Genomic DNA, 19,379 nt, shown 5'->3' with positions numbered 1-19,379 from the left:
TGTGTAGCTGGGGTTTGATGTAAAGGATTTGCAAGTTACCTGGTAGTTGGTAAGCTGGTGCATCACATTGTAATACATGACATTGTCATATTTTATGGTCAGGCAGATGTTTACACAGCACATTGAAGTAGGGAGAAGTTTTGGTGAAACATGGGACATGAAGCAGTGTTTGTTTGGGGTACAGTAGGGTGATGTGAATTTCAGTTTTACATTGCTGTAGGCAGTGTCCATTGGTGGCACATTGTGTGTGAGAGAGAATGGGGTTTGAATAGGATTAGTTTTTTTGTGACATATTTCAAGGTTTTGGCGACAAAGCATTAAAAAAAAAAGCCCTCTGTGTGGACAATGCGCCATAAGCCTGAAACCATTTATAGTGTTAATGCAGTGTTATGATAGGGCTTCATGTCAAACCAACCACTGTGCTGGGCTCTAAAAACCATCTCAGCTGGGTATGATGCGGTAAGCATTGTGTCATTAGGGCCCACAAACAGATGCTTGCCCTGGGTCCCATTAACATTAAAGACGGCCCTGCACACAAGTAGTCACACCTGAGAGGCGAGGGTGAAGGCGGGCAGTGTTCCAGAAGTTTCCAAATTGTTCTATATAAGGAGATGGGGCAACCATGTCTGTTACTGTCTTATGAATAGTGCTAAAGTGTTATTAGAGCCTCTGTTGAACATTTTAATAGTGGTATGAGATTCAGTGTGGATTATATTGTAGTAGTGCTTACAGATTCAGTCTCTTGCATTTTTAGTAGTGTTTTTTATTCAGTCTGCTCATTATAATTGTTGTGCTTTTTTAATGAAGTCTGGTGGATTCAACATGACTAAAAAAAAAACGGGGTTCCCTGAATCAGTTGTATATCTTTCCTCCAACTGGAAAAACAACAAATGTTGTTTATAAACAAGCCTTACAATGAACTTCTACTTTCCTGATATTTAACTTTAGGTCCATAGTTGTTGGCGCTGTCGCCATCATGTCGCCCATCATGCTACTCAGGAATCTCCACGTTCTCACGTACAGTTAGAACTTCCAGAATTAGTTTGTAACAATAAGCAAAAATTGTGTTGACTGCTCTTTATAAGACAAATTTTAAAAAATAATAAATAAACAAAAAATCTCCTAAATTTTCCTTTTCACCTTTCTTATGGAGCCTTTCCAAGAAGCGTAAACCTACCTTAGTGTGTTTCTAACAAATAGTACTTATGACAAAATTACATCCCGGGCAACGCTGGGTATATCAGCTAGTATATATATATAAAAAATCAGGAACCACCATTAATCTCTTTTTTTGGTGAGTAAGTTGGAGCATGATTTTGAGTAAATCCATCAACTCATCCATTCCTCATAACCCTTTCCTTAATAGCCTGGAGAAAACAGCAGCAGACTTTACCATAGAAGGATTCATATTAATACCAAGCAAAAAGCCCCCCCCACACACACACACAACCTCAATTCATGACACCCTTTTCAGCGATACTTCACACCCCTTTGCGAAAGGTTGCAAAATTCTTTACAACGGAGACGTTTTTAAAAAGAAAAGGAAATGCTGAGGCAACTGGGCCAACAATGCCTCTACCGATTCAGTCACACATACTTGACTAGTTGGGTCAGGATGTGGATGGATATACGCATTCAGATGTGCATCCAAATGCACATCCCACAGTGCTGGCAGGCAATGAAATGGCCAGTGTAATGAAGCAAGACAGGGAGCATTGTCTGGTTGCTTGGGCAATGGGAACAATTTTTCTCTTTAACCCTTCCATTCCAAGTCAAGGCAATGGGAGCTACATAATCGTGTACAGAAATCTGATTGGTCACCTGGCCCTGTGACACTATATGATCCCTGATTGGCTAGCATTATGCTGCGAAGGAGAAGACTGACAGACAGATACTACACAAACACTCATATGTGGAGCCAAAGCAGCAGTAGATTATGTGTTGGAAATACACATATGATGCCAGGCCAGGTAACTGGGGGAGCTTTTCAAGGATCTTTTTTTGAAAACACATTTTTCACATAAAAAGCTGAACATCACAAAATTTCAGCATGGCTTGATCCCCTTGCTCTTTTGTTAGTAAGCTGTTTCCCTTCACTTCCTCAAAGTGAGGATGAGCCCTCTTGGTATCCAGATGATTCTTTAACAGAAATTAATGCATAGTCTTATAGCCATCAATTTACTGTTCATGAGGAAAAGTTCCAAGTATTCGCATGAGAAGTTATTGAAAGCTTAGAAACAGAGGCTGAGAGTGAATAGATTTCTTTGTCAACCAAGAATGTTTAATTGATTATATAATTTAACTTGTATGTTCTATTTGATAGTCTCCTATTAGAACTTTGCCCTGCTACTTTATAGTCAATTGTAAACTCCAGTGATGGCAGAACATATTTATTTGCTTTAGAATTTGCAATTTTCTGCCTTATGAACTAATAGTTATTTGCAATTTCTTTCACTAAGGGGAGCCTATTACCCCAGGGGAAAATGATTAGCTATCCTTGGGATGCATAGCCTGTTTATTTTTATTTATTTCATGTATTTATTTTGGGCTTGCAAATTTTCCTACATTACCACAGCCCAAGAACCACAGGTCTTAAAGGGTAGAATTATTGCCCTGCACAGCCCTTGGCTTTCAGTCTCAACTGACCATTTGATGATGCATTTCTATGAGGATTGGGTGACCAAACATTAACAAACCAATGCATCCTCTTTAAAAAATAGACGATCTTATAGCATGAATAGCCTTACCCAGGTTCAATGTTATGTGTCTGGATGGTGGGGGAATCAGTTTTCATGGGATCAGACCTTGTCCCAGAGTTCAGAGAGGCAGGATGGGTTAGGGGATCCATTCACATGCTAAATGTTGCTCCTTTATATTCTTATAAGTTGCTCCTTAGTTTGAAGAGATGCTAGTAATGCTAGGAACCCAAGACCCCATTTATAACCTGCCTAGTAATGCTCATTGCTTTTGGATTCCAGAGAGACTAGTATTAAACATTACGTTTGTCTTGGCATGTTTTATGAGTTATTTAAAGAATATAGAGAAGTCATCTTCTTGTTATCCTGAGAACCTATACTCCTGGTTAAACTGAACTTCTGAGTGTGTGATGTTCAATGCTATATGCTGGCTTTCTGGCCACCTTTGTTTCCTGATTCTGTTGCTGGCCCTGACTCTAGTCTTTAGGACTGAGAAATGACCTATAGAGAGAGCCAGGGCCAGCATCAAGGGTGGGCATGATTGGGCCTTTGCCAAGGGCCCACACCCCAGAAGGGACCCATTGACAAACCTCCTGGAATTGCTCCTCCTCTTCAACACTGCAACTTGCTTGGTCACCTGCCTCTCGCCCAGACAACGGTGATGGTGAGGAGAAAGAGGAGCAGTAGATGCCATTGCCAGCTTGCTCACTGCCTGTCAAGTTGGGAAAGAGGATGAGGAGTAATAGCAGCTGGTGACAATGGCAGTGAAATGATAGACCCACTGAGGGAAGGTACCATTGAGGGTGTCTTGCCCAAGGGCCCTCCAAAACCTGGAGCTGGCACTGCATAGACTACTATGTTCTCCCTTGCCAACAGCTGACAAAAGTAGAGTGAAGACATCAGCTTGCCATTCACATTGACCATCAAGGGCATTGCTGGGTTCTGCTCCTTTTAATTTATTATTTATTTATTATTTATTATTAAATTTATTAATCGCCCATCTGGCTGGTCACCCAGCCACTCTGGGCGATGTACAACATACCATAAAACAATTTAAAACAATAAAATTCTACCATAAAAATTTTTTTAAAAGACCCTAACCCACCCCGAATGCCTGCCTGAACAACCACGTTTTTAATGCACAACGGAAGCTCATTAAAGAGGGGGCCTAATGGAGATGTATCAAGGGTGGGCCTAGAAATAGGGTTTAGATGAGTGAATTTTATATACGATATTGCATTTTTAGAGGAACTGCTATTGAATTCCAGACTATAACAAAGAAGGCAACTGAAAAGATGCAAGCCTAACATCTGGTCTAAAAAGTGATGCTGTTGTCCCAGTTTGGACAGATTATAAATGGAAGTTCAACAGCAGAAGCAGCCATTTTTAGAAACCAAATTGTGCAATCCTGTACACTGAATTAATCAGACCTCTTTACCTGTTGACAACACACATAGGAGTGCTAACTTTTAATTACACAGCTTAGATCACAGACATGATTTCTAGAACTTCAGCATTAGTGCAATATTAGCCTTTCCCAAAATTCTACTTCAGTCCCACTGCAACTCCTCTCTAATCTCCAGCTTTTGAAGTATGAGAGTCAGGACACAGCATGTTCCAGGAATGGCTGTGTAAGAAGTACAGTGAATTGGATCCAGAATTGGTCATATTTCAAATCGACCCATTGAAATAAATGGGACTTAAGTTAGCCATGATTCAATGGGTCTACTCTAAGTATGGCTACATCTGGATCCAGTCCATTGTACAGAGCTAATTCTGCCTCCTGTCCATTATTCACCTGTATTCGTCTTAGTCACTGCATCAGAGTGGCAGCTCTGGTCAGCTTATCCACTATTACCATACTTACTGATCCTTCTTATATGGATCTGCATTTTTCTGTAACAAAGTGCATTTCATTATACTAAAATAGATGCTCTTTGATTCTGCCCCAGACCTAGTATCTTGCCAAGGGATTGTGAATGCAAGGAAGAATGGCAGCTGACACACACACAAAATGGTGGAGAACATCTAGAGAAAATTCTGCAAACTGTTCTCCTTTTTCTAGGTGGGGTGGTGTGAAAAAGAAAATCTCAGAAATGTTTGCTACTGGGCCAGGTTTAAGGTTCTGGTACAAGTGTACAAACCCCCAAGCAACTTGGGACCAGGATACCTGAGAGAGCGCCTTCTCCCTTACCAACCTGCCTGGTCACTGAGGTCATCAGATGACATGGTCCTGGTGGTTCCATGTGGACCTGTGGGCCGACTGGAGTCCACCAGGAAAAGAGCATTCAGTGTGGTGGCCCCCTGTCTTTGGGACTCCCTGCCCCTGGAGGTCAGGCCTGCGTCAACACTGTGCTGCTTCCAGTGCTTCCTGAAAACAGCACAGTTCCAAGAGACATTCTTTAACTGACCAGCCATGGTTTTATTGGCATTCTGATTTTAAAAACCGTAATTTTAATATGGTGTTTTAACCTTTTTATCCTTTTACTATTTTACCTTTTATGTTCACTGCTCCAAAATCTGTTTTAGATATGAAGCAGTATTCAAATTCTGTAAAACAAGCAAACAAATAAATGTTCTCAGGGGGAAAAAAGTCCTCCGAAACATTTCAGCTGAGCTCTAGTTCTGGTGGCTCCATTTTATTCTGCCTACCCACTGTATAGTCTGGCAATAGACCTTTTGCTCTTTAGCTCTTGATCTCTATATTGAACAGGAGGTGTGCCTGCCTCTGCCATTGGGCAAAGGACAAACGCTTCATGCCAACTAGCACTCATCAGTACTACTCTCTGAATTGTACCAGTAATCCAGATTGTTGTTTCATTAACCTTATAGGTTCAATTGCATGCAAACTGGATTCAGATGTGAGCTCCAGTAATCATGATTAATACAATGTATCATTAAAGTTGTATTAAAATGACCAAATAATATTAGCCTGACAATTAATCCCAGAAGATCCTGCCAGGACATCCTTATTTGCCAACAGCTAATTGATTTGTAGATAATGTGTAGGATTAACACTATGAATGTTCACCTTCTTTTTCAAGCAGAGCAAACTGGACCCTGTGCTTTGTTTTAAAAACACGTATGCACACGCATGGACATGCGTACACACACACACACACACAGGCTTACTGCTGTAGAAAAGATGGATATGCCTGCACTACTGCACTCTCCATTGCCTCATTGTATATTGGAAATGAACAGCCGTTTGTGAATGATTGAATGCTTTGGTGTGTAATCAGCCACAGCAGCCATTCATCGCTCTCATATATTATGGTGCGACAGAAATCCTTGCTTATAAAATATATGCTGGGAAATAAACCAGGAATCCTTGTGTGGGAGTCAATGCAAACTTTTGAAAGCAGTTTGCTCCCTTCAGAATTCTAATTTCATTAACCAACCAACCACACAAAGGTCTTTGTGTTGTTGTTATTAATTTCCCTGGTTTTAGCAGCAACGTAAAAAAATCCTTATCTCGGTTGCACATGGCTTCTTGGAAATGATTTTCAGAAAAGGTACCCTAAGCTGATGGCTCTCCATTAACACCTGCCCTCCATCGGCCCATATTTATTTAGACACTAACAGATTCCACCACAGCCAGCCTAAACGATGAAAGCAAGGGGGAAAGCATGCTGGCTACTGTGGTCCTGGGCAATTTCTGGATTTTGCCTAGATTAATCTTTTGTCAGGTGGACGAGGAACAAAATAAAACATGCAGAAACCATTTCTTTTTCATCACAGCCAGAAGCTGCTTCAGTCATTAAGCAGAGGAGCTGGACTTTTTTCCTACAGTAGTTTAATCTAAGGTTAGCAACTCCCCTCCCCACGAATATGTTGGCAGTATAATATATAATAAACATGAACTGACAAGCGTTTGCCCTTCTGCACCCATGAGCCTTGCCCTGCCATCCCTTCACTTCACCCAGTCTTTATCTGCTAATGGAAGCAGAGGGAACAGGCCTCCATTCCTCCCTGGAACCTTGTCCCAAGGGAGTGGAACCCTGGTACATGTACTTTGTTAGGGTGCCTGAGTACTCCATCTGAACATAGTGGTACCTTCTCAAAATCCCACATGTGCTCATGGGCCCAAAAACAGTAGTGGCTGGTGGCTCTGATGTCAGTGGGGTGGTGAATCCACTCTGAGTTTCAGTTAGAGAACCAGTCAGAATTCTAAAGAAGCTGTCCAAGGTGCAGAACCTTGGATAGCTCCATTAGCAATCTGACTGGTTCTGACTGAAACCTGGAGCAGATTCACCACCACCCTGACATCAGAGCCACCAGCCTCCACTGGCAAAAAGGTTGGAGACCACTCTCATACCATAACTTGTCATCATGTAAATATTTTGATATTTTGAAATAAATAAGTTTTCATGAAGATCCTAAGTCTCTCAAGTTCTTGAAAGCCACACTAAAAAGAGTTCTCGTTTGTTTGAAATATTTGTGTACTGCCCTTCATTACCAAATCACAGGGTGGCATACAAAATTAATTAAAACAGCAATTAAAATAAAGCACAGATAAAGACAAACAAAAAAAGATACAGACCAACAAACAATGCAAGCTGATAGGTTGTACTTCCTTCACAGGAGATGTCATATTACCTATTGAGCTGATAATGTTATGTTGCCTAAATACCAAGGGTATGAAACTGTCTCCTGGACAGGCATCTGACATTGTGTACCTTGACACCATTTGCTGCTCTACCTGAGGCAGCAAAATGTCTTGTGCTGGTCCTGTAAAAGCTCAGGAAAATAGAAAGGTTTTGGTGCTGAAAAGATAATAAGGTTAGTGCCAGCTGAACCTTTATGGGGAAAGCATTCCACAACTGGGACACCACCACTGAGAAGGCCCCTCTCTCTGGTAGCCACCCGTCTCCTCAGAACCACGAGCTAGAGAAATTCATTTACAAAACCAAGTAATACTAAAAATAAACTTGGGTAACATCGTTAGTCCTGAGGTCTGGCTCCTCACATAACTCTTTCTAGTTTTCTGTTGTGTTCAGAATGGCTTAAACCCAATCCTTTACAGAGGACAGTCCTCTGTTTGAAGGGCAGTCCTGTCCATATCCAGTTTAAAGGTAGAGCACCATAACAAGAGAGAGCAGCAGAGGCTTTATGTTGCTCACCCATAGTAAACTCCTGGGGTTGGGTCCAGATTTATGCTGGATCAACCAGTGGTGGAAGTAGACTTCCCCACCCCTGCTTCTCCTTCCCAAGGCAGATCTGGACTTGGCCCAGATCCGCTCCATCTGGTGGTGTAGTGGAGCCAGGGCTTGTAGGGATGCAGTGCCAGCACCTTTTGATTAGCAGGGATGCCGATGTCATGTGCCTGCCAACCCCCTCAGAATTTCCTTTATGCTTTGCTGCAATTCTCACAGAAGCTGAGTGGGGAGAGAATGAATCCACCCAGGTAACAATATATTTTTCCCCATTGTAATGCAAAATATTTTGGGGTGACTTGGTCTTGAATGGGCAATTAAGAAGACCCATTGGCTTTACGAAAGACCTGCTCCTGATGCAGATTAAAACTGCTAGAACTAGTTTGCTGATATAGATCACCAGAGCTCCCTGCTCTCCTGTTTGGACTCTCCTTGGGGGTATGGCTATGGGCTCTCATCATCTGTGCCTGTACTCCAAAACTCTCCATTATGATTACACCACCGATGAGAAGCATTACATTCATATAACTCCATCGTCAAGCAAGGGTTTGAACTTTTCTTTCCCATGTCCACTTAACTGTATTGGCTCAGCTGAATTGCTTCTGAGCATTTCTAGGAGCCCGTATAGGCTAGACAACAACAACTTAATTCAGGAGTAAAAGGCCATGTCAGCTTAGAAACTCACCCAGAGATACTCAGTTGTCTCTCCTCCTTGTTTAAATGTCACCGATTTCTTTTAGCAGAATTACAGTCTATCAGGAATAAATAAATTTCCAGATTTGTATCAAACACCCAAGGGTAGTAATCTACAGTATGGGCCACTGAGTTGGAAAATGTAATTACTAAATTAATGCCATTTTTGATTTATGATAGAAGTGCAACACAGTTGAAAACTACAGCATATGTACTTTCATTTCAGATGTGGATTTGAAAAATACAAATATCCCAAAGCAGGTTAAATGAAACATGTTTCAAAAGTTCTGGGAGCTTATATCCCCAGAAATTAATGGGGCAAGAGTACTGAAATGGGGTAACGACAGATGAACATAGACTGTGAAATTTGGTGCCTGTGACAGTAGTACAGACAGATGATTAAGCCTATTCTACAGCTTCCTAAAACACTAATAGAGAACCTCCATGGTGACAGTGTGGAGGAAATAGTAGCTCCCTCCTGTCCCACGATATCATGAAAGGCTTCCCTTGGCAGGCACAAGGTACCCTGATCACTGCTGCCTGCTCCCCGGCTCCTGCCAGATCAGCTTGCTTGTGTATAATCGGCCCTATAGATTAAACCCATTGCCCAGGTAGAGAAACTGATCTCAGCGAGGAAGTTAGCACCTACACAGGCGACTAAACTTCCTGAGGCAAGCTCTCTCTGTTTGAGCTATCCTGCTAAGTGGTGGGGAGGATTTTACCACACTTCAGGGACAGAAGTGTGGAAAAATATGTGATAACATGTTGTTGTTGTTGTTCAGTCGTGTCTGACTCTTCGTGACCCCATGGACCATAGCACGCCAGGCCTTCCTGTCCTGCGCTCTCTCCCGGAGGGTGCTCAAGTCCATATTCATTGCATCAGTGATGCAATCTAGCCATCTCATCCTCTGCCGTCCCCTTCTCCTTTTGCCTTCAGTCTTTCCCAGCATCAGGGTCTTTTTCAGGGAGTTTTCTCTTTGCATTAGGTGGCCAAAATATTGGAGCTTCAGCTTCAGTATCTGTCCTTCCAATGAGCACTCAGGGTTGATTTCCTTTAGGATGGACTGATTTGACCTCCTTGCAGTCCAGGGGACTCGTAAGAGTCTTCTCCAGCACCACAGTTTGAAAGCATCAATTTTTCGGCGCTCAGCCTTCCTTATTGTCCAGCTCTCACAGCCATACATTGCTACTGGGAAAACCATAGCTTTGATTAGACAGACCTTTGTCAGCAAGGTGATGTCTCTGCTTCTTGCTATGCTGTCTTGATTTGCCATCGCTTTCCTCCCAAGGAGCAAGTGTCTTTTAATTTCATTGCTACAGTCACTGTCTGTGGTGATCTTGGAGCCCAAGAAAATAAAAATCTGGCACTGCTTCCATTTCTTCCCCTCCTATATGCCAGGAAGTGATGGGGCCAGATGCCATGATCTTCGTTTTTTTAACGTTGAGTTTCAAACCAGCTTTTGCACTCTCCTCTTTCACCCTCAACAAGAGGCTCTTTAGATCCTCTTCGCTTTCTGCCATTAGGGTGGTATCATCTGCGTATATGAGGTTGTTGATAATTCTCCCGGCAATCTTAATTCCGACCTGTGATTCATCCAACCCGGCGTTTCTCATGATGTACTCTGCATATAAGTTAAATAAGCAGGGTGACAATATGCAGCCTTGTCGTACTCCTTTCCCAATTTTGAACCAATCGGTTGTTCCATGTCTGGTTCTTACTGTTGCTTCTTGACCCTCGTACAGGTTTCTCAGGAGACAGGTAAGGTGGTCTGGTACTCCCATCACTTTACGAATTTGCCACAGTTTGTTGTGATCCACACAATCAAAAGCTTTAGCGTAGTTAATGAAGCAGAAATAGACATTTTTCTGGAATTCTCTTGCTTTCTCCATGATCCAGTGAATGTTGGTGATTTGATCTCTAGTTCCTCTGCCTCTTCAAAACCCAGCTTGTACTTCCGGTAGTTCTCGGTTCACATACTGCTGAAGCCTAGCTTGTAGGATTTTGAGCATCACCTTGCTGGCATGTGAAATGAGTGCAATTGTGCAGTAGTTTGAACACTCTTTGGAGTTGCCCTTCGTTGGAATTGGAATGTAAACTGACCTTTTCCAGTCTTGTGGCCACTGCTGAGTCTTCCAAATTTGTTGGCATATTGAGTGCAGCACTTCAACAGCATCATCTTTTAAGATTTTAAATAGCTCAGCTGGAATACTGTCATCTCCGCTAGCTTTGTTGTTACTAATGCTTCCTAAGGCCCACTTGACTTCACTCTCGAGGATGTCCGGCTCAAGTTCAGTGACCATACTATCATGGCTACCGGGGACATTAAGATCTTTCCTGTATAGTTCTTCTGTGTATTCTTTCCACCTCTTCTTAATCTCATCTGCTTCTGTTAGGTCCCTGCCTTCTTTGTCCTTTATCATGCCCGTCTTTGCACAAAACGTTCCCTTGAGATCTCCGATTTTCTTGAAGAGATCTCTAGTCTTTCCCATTCTGTTGTTTTCCTCGATTTCTTTGCATTGTTCATTTAAGAAGGCCTTCTTGTCTCTCCTTGCTATTCTCTGGAACTCTGCATTCAGTTGGATATATCTTCCCCTTTCTCCCTTGCTTTTCGCTTCCCTTCTTTCCTCAGCTACTTGTAAAGCCTCATCAGACAGCCACTTGGCTTTCTTGCATTTCTTTTTCTTTGGGATGGATTTCGTTGCTGCCTCCTGAACAATGTTACGGACCTCCGTCCATAGTTCCTCAGGCACTCTGTCTATCAGGTCTAATCCCTGAAATCTATTCCTCACCTCCACTGTATATTCAGAAGGGATCTGATTTAGGTCATACCTGAATGGTTTAGTGGTTTTCCCTACATTCTTCAATTTAAGTGGAAATTTTGCAAGAAGCAGCTCATGATCTGAGCCACAGTCAGCTCCAGGTCTTGTTTTGACTGACTGTATAGAGCTTCTCCATCTTTGGCTGCAAAGGACATAATCAATCTGATTTCGATATTGACCATCTGGTGATGTCCATGTGTAGAGTCGCCTCTTGTGCTGTTGGAAAAGAGTGTTTGCTGTGGTCAGCGTGTTCTCTTGGCAAAACTCTATTAGCCCTTGTCCTGCTTCATTTTTTACATGAAGGCCATGACTGCCTGTTATCCCGGTGATTTCTTGACTTCCTACTTTAGCACTCCAATCCCCTATGATGAAGAGGACATCTTTTTTTGATGTTAGTTTTAGACGGTGTTGTAGGTCTTCATAGAACCGATCAACCTCAGCTTCTTCGGCCTCAGTGGTTGGGGCATAGACTTGAATTACTGTGATGTTGAATGGTTTGCCTTGGATTCGTACTGAGATCATTCTATTGTTTTTGAGATTGTACCCCAGTACTGCTTTTCCCACCCTTTTGTTGACTATGAGTGCTACTCCATTTCTTCTAAGGGATTCTTGCCCACAGTAGTAGATACAGTGGTCACCTGAATTAAATTCGCTCATGCCTGTCCATTTTAGTTTGCTGATTCCCAAGATGTTGATGTTCAGTCTTGCCATCTCATGTTTGACCACCTCCAGCTTACCTTGATTCATTGACCTTACATTCCAGGTTCCTAAACAATATTGTTCTTTACAGCATCGGATTTTCTTTTCACCACCAGACACATCCACAGCTGAGTGTCCTTTCGGCTTTGGCCCAGCTGCTTCATTCTTTCTGGCACTACTTGGAAATTCCCTCTGCTCTTCCCCAGTAGTATATTGGACACCTTCCAACCTGAGGGGCTCATCTTCCGACGTCATACCTTTTAGCCTTGTGATACGTTCCATGGGTTTTCTTGGCAAGAATACTGGAGTGGGTTGCCATTTTCTTCTCCAGTGGACCACATTTTGTCAGAACTCTCTGCCATGACCTGTCCGTCTTGGGTGGCCCTGCACGGCATAGCTTATGGCTTCACTGAGTTACGCAAGCCCCTTTGCCACAACAAGGCAGTGATCCATGAAGGGGGTGATAACATATATCCTTATGCATATCCTTCGTCCTGCAGGAAAATGGGAGGCAAGAGGAAAGATCTTCCTGTCTGGCATATAAGGCAAGGAAGAGTGGGAAATATGTGCAGAGAGAGCGAGTGTGTTAGAATCTCTTCACCAGACTGGATATAGTCAGGTGGTTACAGTTTCCTTATTTGGAGAGAGCTTCGGGGAAAAATCTCCAATGCAGGTAGAATGATGAATGAGAGTTAAACAGACCAGCCAATTTAAATGCTGTGATGTATGGGATGCTGAGAATGGTGATCTTGAGTATGAAGTAATACAATGCAGGCTTCATTGTACTGTTGGAATATGGTATAATATCTTGACTGTTATGAATGACAAACACATGCCTGTTGGTTACACTCTAGCTGTACAGAATGGTGGTTTGCCTGCTAGTGCTGCTGAGTAGCACCACAGAAAGCATGGATGGTAAAGCTCATGTGTCATGTGCAGATGACTGCCTGTGAATTGTTGTCACATGTGAAAGAGTTATGTGCAAAGACAAAGGGTCCCAGCATTGGGTTTTTGTTTTTTATTTTTGTGATGAGGATATCAAAGGGGATCAACTTGGCAATTAGATAGGCTAATGTGTTTTCTCCAGAATAATCAGAATAATCTATAAATTAAAAAAAAAAATACTTTTCCTAGTGGATTTAAGATAACCCTGCAAGTCTGAATTCATCTCCCTGTAAGAAAGCTATATTAGACAACTCCAGGTTCCCCAGCCAGGCTAGGATATATTAGAATCCCTTGATATGGTGGTTGAAGAAGGATTCCAGGTATGACCAAATGGGTGAAAAAATAAACCAAGAATGGTAAGCCTCAGAAAAGGTCCTGATATCAAACAGGCAAGGAAAGGCTAAAGACTCTAATCTTTTGCTCCCTCCCCAACACTCTTGGGGTAGTACACCCAGAAGGCGTTCCATGGTTTAAGACTAAAGGCGCAATCCTATACATGTTTAGACAGAAAAAAGACCTACAACTCCCAGCATGCCCCAGCCAGCCATGGGAGTTGTAGGTCTTTTTTCTGTCTAAACGTGCATAGGATTGTGCCCTTAGAGACTGAGACTGAGTCTAAAAGTCGATTTTCAATGAAAATTTTCACCGCAGAAAATTGGTTACCAGTGTGTTTCCGAGCCTGATTTACAGTGCTGGTTTTCACCTTTAAAGCCTTAAATGGTTTGGAACCAAATTACTTGATGGACTGTCTTCACCCATATCAGCCTGCCAGTACTTTCAGATCAGAAAGAGAGGCCCTTCTCATTTGCCCAACCATGACAGCAGTTAGGTGGGTGACCACATGTGAGAGGGCCTTTTCTGCAGTACTCCATGCCTTTGGAACAAGTTGCCATCAGAGGTCTGCCATGGTACATCATTGCAGGGATTCAAGAAGGCCTTGAAAGCATATTATTTTACTTTGGCCTTCTCTTGATATGATTGCTGTTGATGCTGTTATTGCCGTTGTCGTCGTCGCTGGTTCTATTGTTGGCTCTTAGTGGTTTTTTAAATTGCTGTTTTACTTATATTTTTCTTGCTTTTAATATTTTAACTGTTTTTATGCATTTTATTTCTGTAAGCCACCTTGGGAGGGCTTCTGCCCTGAAAAGTGGCCAAGAAATATTTTAAATAAATAAATGTCCAGCATTCTGTTCACACAGCGGCCAACTGGCTGCCCACAGGAAACCCACAAGCAGGACATGAGTGCAACAGCACCCTCCCATCCATGTTCCCCAGCAGCTGGTGTGCATAGGCATGCTGCCTCTGATACTGAAGGCAGCATATAGCCAACAGGACTAGAAGCCATTGATGGCCTTATCGTCCATGAATTTGTCCAATCCCCTTTTAAAGCCATCCGAATTGGTGGCCATCACTACATCTTGCGGAAGTGAATTCCATAGTTTAACTATGCACTGTGCAAAGACGTACTTCCTTTTATCTGTCCTGAATCCCCCACAAATCAGTTTCATGGGATAACCCTGGGTTCTAGTAATATGAGAGGGAGAAAAATGTCTCCCTATTCACACCATTCATACTTTTGTACACCTCTATTATGTCTCCCCTCGCTCACCTTTTTTCTAAGTTAAACATTCCCAGCTGCTGTAACCTTTCCTCATAGGGGAGTTGCTCCAGCCTCTTGATAGTTGCCGTTTTCTGCACTTTTTCCAACTGTACCATACCTTTCTTTAGGTGTGGCGACCAGAACACTACACAGTATTCCAAGTGTTGTTGTACCATAGATTTGTATAAAGGGGATACGATATTGGCAGTTTTATTTTATATAACGGGCCGGGCTTTGTGATTTGACTCCTCCCAAGCCAATGACAAATGCACACTTTCAAAACATGTTTTGTGAAGAGGCCCTCTTTGTTCCACTGAAATTAAAACAGGCTCACATGGTGTAAAGCAGGGATGGGGAACCCCTGGCCATCCAGATGTTGTTGGACTGTAACTCCCATCATCCCCCATGACTGGCTATGTTGGCAAAGGCTGATGGAAATTGCAGCCCACCAACATCTGGAGGGCCACATGCCCTCCAGATGCTGGTAGAGTTCCTCCTGTTGTAAAGAACTCATTTGTGCCATGAAACCGTGGGTCCCATATGCTTGCTGTTAGCAGAAGTAAGATTAGCTCCATTTAAAATCTGGTGTGCTGCCCCCAGCTTTGCTGTAGCTGCACCCTAGGAGTCCAAAATGAACTAGTCACGGCTTTCTCTCCGGGCAGGAGTTTTTCTTTACTTTTGGCCTAGCCAGCAGAGAAGCAGGAGGCGCAGAAGACCTTGGGAGAGAAGACTCTGTTTTTACTGTGCTGTCTCCATGCCTATGTGCCCTGCGTATAGACACTTAACTCAAGCCTCTCTTTCAATCCAACAAGCAATTCTTTATTGAACAGTCTCTTTCAGTGGAACAATGAAATAATAACTCACGGTCCACAGGAAATAAGGAGGCTGTCTCAAATGAAGATTGGGTCCAGTGGGAAATTATTGGTGGATGCTGGATAAAAAGAGGTGAAGCCTGGTAAAACAGAGCATTCTCTCCCAGGTCTTCTGTGCCTCCTGTTCCTTTGCTGGCTAGGCGGACAGTAAGGAAAGACTCCTGCCCAAAGAGAAGACTCTCCTAGTTCATCTCAGACTGCTAGGATGCAGCTCCAGCAGGCCTGGCTGGCAGATCCTAGATCTCTCCACCCACGGTATAAACATATACATTTCTTATACTTTAACACAATACAGAGCTGGGTGCAGCACATCGGGAATGGTTACAGGGCAGGCCCTGAGCAACATATTCCTTCTTGGCTTTAGTACCACTGTGTGTGCAGAAGTGGCAAAGGTTCATTTCCTGCCTATCGCAGATCCCTACATGGGATAACAGCACGAGTTAATTACTAGCAATACAACTCCTCAGCCTTTCATGTCACGAGGGAAGGAGGAACGGCTGCCCCAAGGACTTATCTCTAGACCTAGCAGTGGGGATGAAGTATAATCATGTTATCATCATGCTATACCTGTGAGGAGAAGAAATGTGTCGAGTCTAATCTTATCTCATATCTGACATAATCCCTGCTAAGAAATAAATGAAAACCCTTGGTACTGGCAAGGGAAAAATCCTGCTCTGTATTTTAATTTAAAGTGGCCTCATCATAAACCTACATCTACCCTGAAGATAGAAATAAAAACAACAACAACATGGGAGTGTGGCTCATTCCTTAATTGCCTCATTGTACCGGCCCTTGTCTCCTTCATGGATCACTGCCTTGTTGTGGCGAAGGGGCTTGCGTAACTCAGTGAAGCCATAAGCTATGCCGTGCAGGGCCACCCAAGACGGACAGGTCATGGCGGAGAGTTCTGACAAAATGGTCCACTGGAGTTCTGACAGTGGTCCACTGGAGAAGGAAATGGCAACCCACTCTAGTATTCCTGCCAAGAAAACCCCATGGAACGTATCACAAGGCTAAAAGATATGACGCTGGAAGATGAGCCCCTCAGGTCAGAAGGTATCCAATATACTACTGGGGAAGAGCAGAGGGAATTTCCAAGTAGCGCCAGAAAGAGTGAAGTGGCTGGGCCAAAGCCGAAAGGACACTCAGCTGTGGATGTGTCTGGTGGTGAAAAGAAAATCCGAAGCTGTAAAAGAACAATATAGTTTAGGAACCTGGAATGTAAAAAAACCCTAAGATCATGGCATCTGGCCCCATCACTTCCTGGCATATAGAAGGGGAAGAAATGGAAGCAGTGACAGATTTTATTTTCTTGGGCTCCAAGATCACCGCAGACGGTGACTGTAGCCCTGAAATTAAAAGACGCTTGCTCCTTGGGAGGAAAGTTATGGCAAATCTAGACAGCATAGTAAGAAGCAGAGACATCACCTTGCCGACAAAGGTTCGTATAATCAAAGCTATGGTTTTCCCAGGAGTAACGTATGGCTGTGAGAGCTGGACTATAAGGAAGGCTGAGCGCCGAAGAATTGATGCGTTCGAACTGTGGTGCTGGAGAAGACTCTTTCGAGTCCCCTGGACTGCAAGGAGGTCAAATCAATCCATCCTAAAGGAAATCAACCCTGACTGCTCATTGGAAGGACAGATACTGAAGCTGAAGCTCAAATATTTTGGCCACCCAATGCGAAGAGAAAACTCTCTGGAAAAGACCCTGATGCTGGGGAAGATTGAAGGCAAAAGGAGAAGGGGACGGCAGAGGATGAGATGGTTAGATAGCATCACCGATGCAATGAATATGAACTTGAGCACACTCCGGGAGAGAGAGGAGGACAGGAAGGCCTGGTGTGCGATGGTCCATGGGGTCACAAAGAGTCAGACACGACTTAACGACTCAACAACAACAACCGGCCCTTATAGGAGATAAAACGGCCCATCATTTTGAGCTACTTCTGGTGGCAATCCCTGCTCAGAGAGCTTGTAGTCTAATAGGCCAAAGGTCAACTGACCTGGCAGGGCCCAAGGAAGAATGGTAAGGAAGAGATTTGTGGTATTATTCAGAAGAAGAAGAAATATGCTATGCTGGCAATCCTGAAGTAGCCTCCAGGAGGAAAGTAAGAGCCACTGTCTCCTCACCCTAGTGAAGTCTTTGTTAGCGGTGGTAGTTCACCCAGGGATGGGGTCAGGCTTTCCCCCCAAACTAATGCAGTCCCCAAGTTCAATACCTGTGTCTTCCTTCTTAGGAAATGAATAGCAGCCATTTCCTACTTATATGGGTGAAAAACAATGGTGTGTGTCCCGAACGGGTTAAGTTGGCGCCTGCAATGTTTATGTGAGAAACATAAGGAGAAATTTTTAAAAACAGAGTACTAATAAAAACTGTGGCTGGTCAGTTAAGGAATGCTCCCTTGAAAAGAGCTGTTTTTAGGAGGGCACCAGAAGCAGCACAGTGTTGACACCTGCCTGACCTCCATGGGCAGGGAATTCCAAAGACAGAGGGCCACCACACTGAAGGCTGTTCTCCTGGTGGACTCCACTCAGGCCATAGGTCCATGTGGAACCACCAGGAGCATGCCCTCTGATGACCTCAGTGTCCAGGCAAGTTGGTAAGGGAGAAGGTGCTCTCTCAGGTATCCTCGTCCCACATTGTTTAGGGCTTTGTACACTAGTACCAAAACCTTAAACCTGGCCCAGTACTGAATAGGCAGCCAGTGCAGTTTCTTGGTCAAACCAGAATGTGATTGAATATTTAATTCATGTATATTTATAGAAACGTTTATATATCCCTTCTCAGCTCTCATAATGGTCCTCAAGGCAGTTTACAACAGTAAAACACAATTTTAAAAATGAGAACCATAAAATCACTATAAAAACAAAGTAAAAAACCAACACCCAGCAAAGTTAGGTTGCCAAATTTAGCATTAAAAGCCTGATGAAATCAAAATGTCTTGCCTGCCCACTTAAAAGCCATCAATAAAGGGCCTAGTTGAGTCTCTTTTGGTAGAGAGATCCACAGCCAGGGTGCTGCCACCAGGAAGGTCTTTCTCATTACCTCTAGCTGCACCCCCTCGGTGGCAGAATATAGAGCAGGACCTTTGACAGTGATGGTAACTGACAGGCAGGCTCATGTGGTGGTGGCGGTCCTTCAGAAGTTCTGGTCCCCAGCCGTTGGGGGAGTGGGACAGAATGCAAGGAATGGCATTCACCCGCAGAGACATGCTTACATCCTATAGGATGCTGTAAGGGTGCCATTTTGCCTGGCCTACTATCTTCACCACTGGCCAGTCTTAGGCATGATCTACACAGGCAGCAAAACGAGGTGGGAAAGAAGGCATGGAGCGCTGAGGTGGCAGCTTGAACCACTTCATGCTGGGTCAGGGAACCAGCTAGAATCGTTCTCTCTGATATACTAGTTTTGTTATTTACTTGCCTTTAAAATGGGAGTGCAGTCAAAACTAGTAGTGTGCCACTTTTTTTTTTTTTTTACCATTCTCATTCAATTTGATAGAAAAGAAATTGCTTTCAAGAAATTCAAAGGAGAAGAAATTTCAGAGAAATTCCCATAGGTTGGGCTTGGGGTTCTTGTGCTTAATTTACTTATGAGATGGCCATGGAGCATGCAGAGATTCATTGTACAATAATCTCTGTGGCAGCCTGTAGCCCGCTAGCTTCCCACACTTAAATTAAAGCCATCATGAGGAAGACATCATGAGGTAATGTCTCCCATGGGGCTTTTTCAGTTCAGGAATGGCAGGTGGCCTGGGAGGCTGCAGAGCAATGGAAAGATGTGTAATAGAGAGAGAAAACACACACAGCACCCTTGGCCACCTCACAGTGATTAGGTAAGCTTAAAAACCAAAAGAAATTCAAAATTCTGCCTCAGAAAAATGGAAGCCTCAACACA

The 19,379-nt window shown here is 43.3% G+C and overlaps 1 protein-coding gene across 19 annotated transcripts in view; it reads right to left on the bottom strand.

Annotated features, from left to right (window-relative positions):
* Positions 1-19,379, bottom strand: part of LOC146352607 (uncharacterized) — a 131,548-nt gene that overhangs the window by 15,465 nt on the left and 96,704 nt on the right. For 4 of the 19 annotated variants that reach the window (XR_014787787.1, XR_014787791.1, XR_014787792.1 and 1 more), the window contains one exon: positions 8,538-8,604. The exons of the other annotated variants lie outside the window; for them this stretch is intronic. The gene's annotated coding sequence lies outside the window, so the exon portion shown is untranslated. The remainder of the gene's footprint in view (positions 1-8,537; positions 8,605-19,379) is intronic. 19 annotated transcript variants of the gene reach the window in all.

The sequence above is a fragment of the Heloderma suspectum genome, chromosome 2 (genome assembly GCF_057233095.1).
Source record: "Heloderma suspectum isolate Gila_16-S chromosome 2, 16-S_ref, whole genome shotgun sequence".
Classification (NCBI taxonomy): domain Eukaryota; kingdom Metazoa; phylum Chordata; class Lepidosauria; order Squamata; family Helodermatidae; genus Heloderma; species Heloderma suspectum.
Note: the sequence above shows the minus strand (reverse complement) of the source record. Positions and strands in the feature narration are given on the sequence as shown.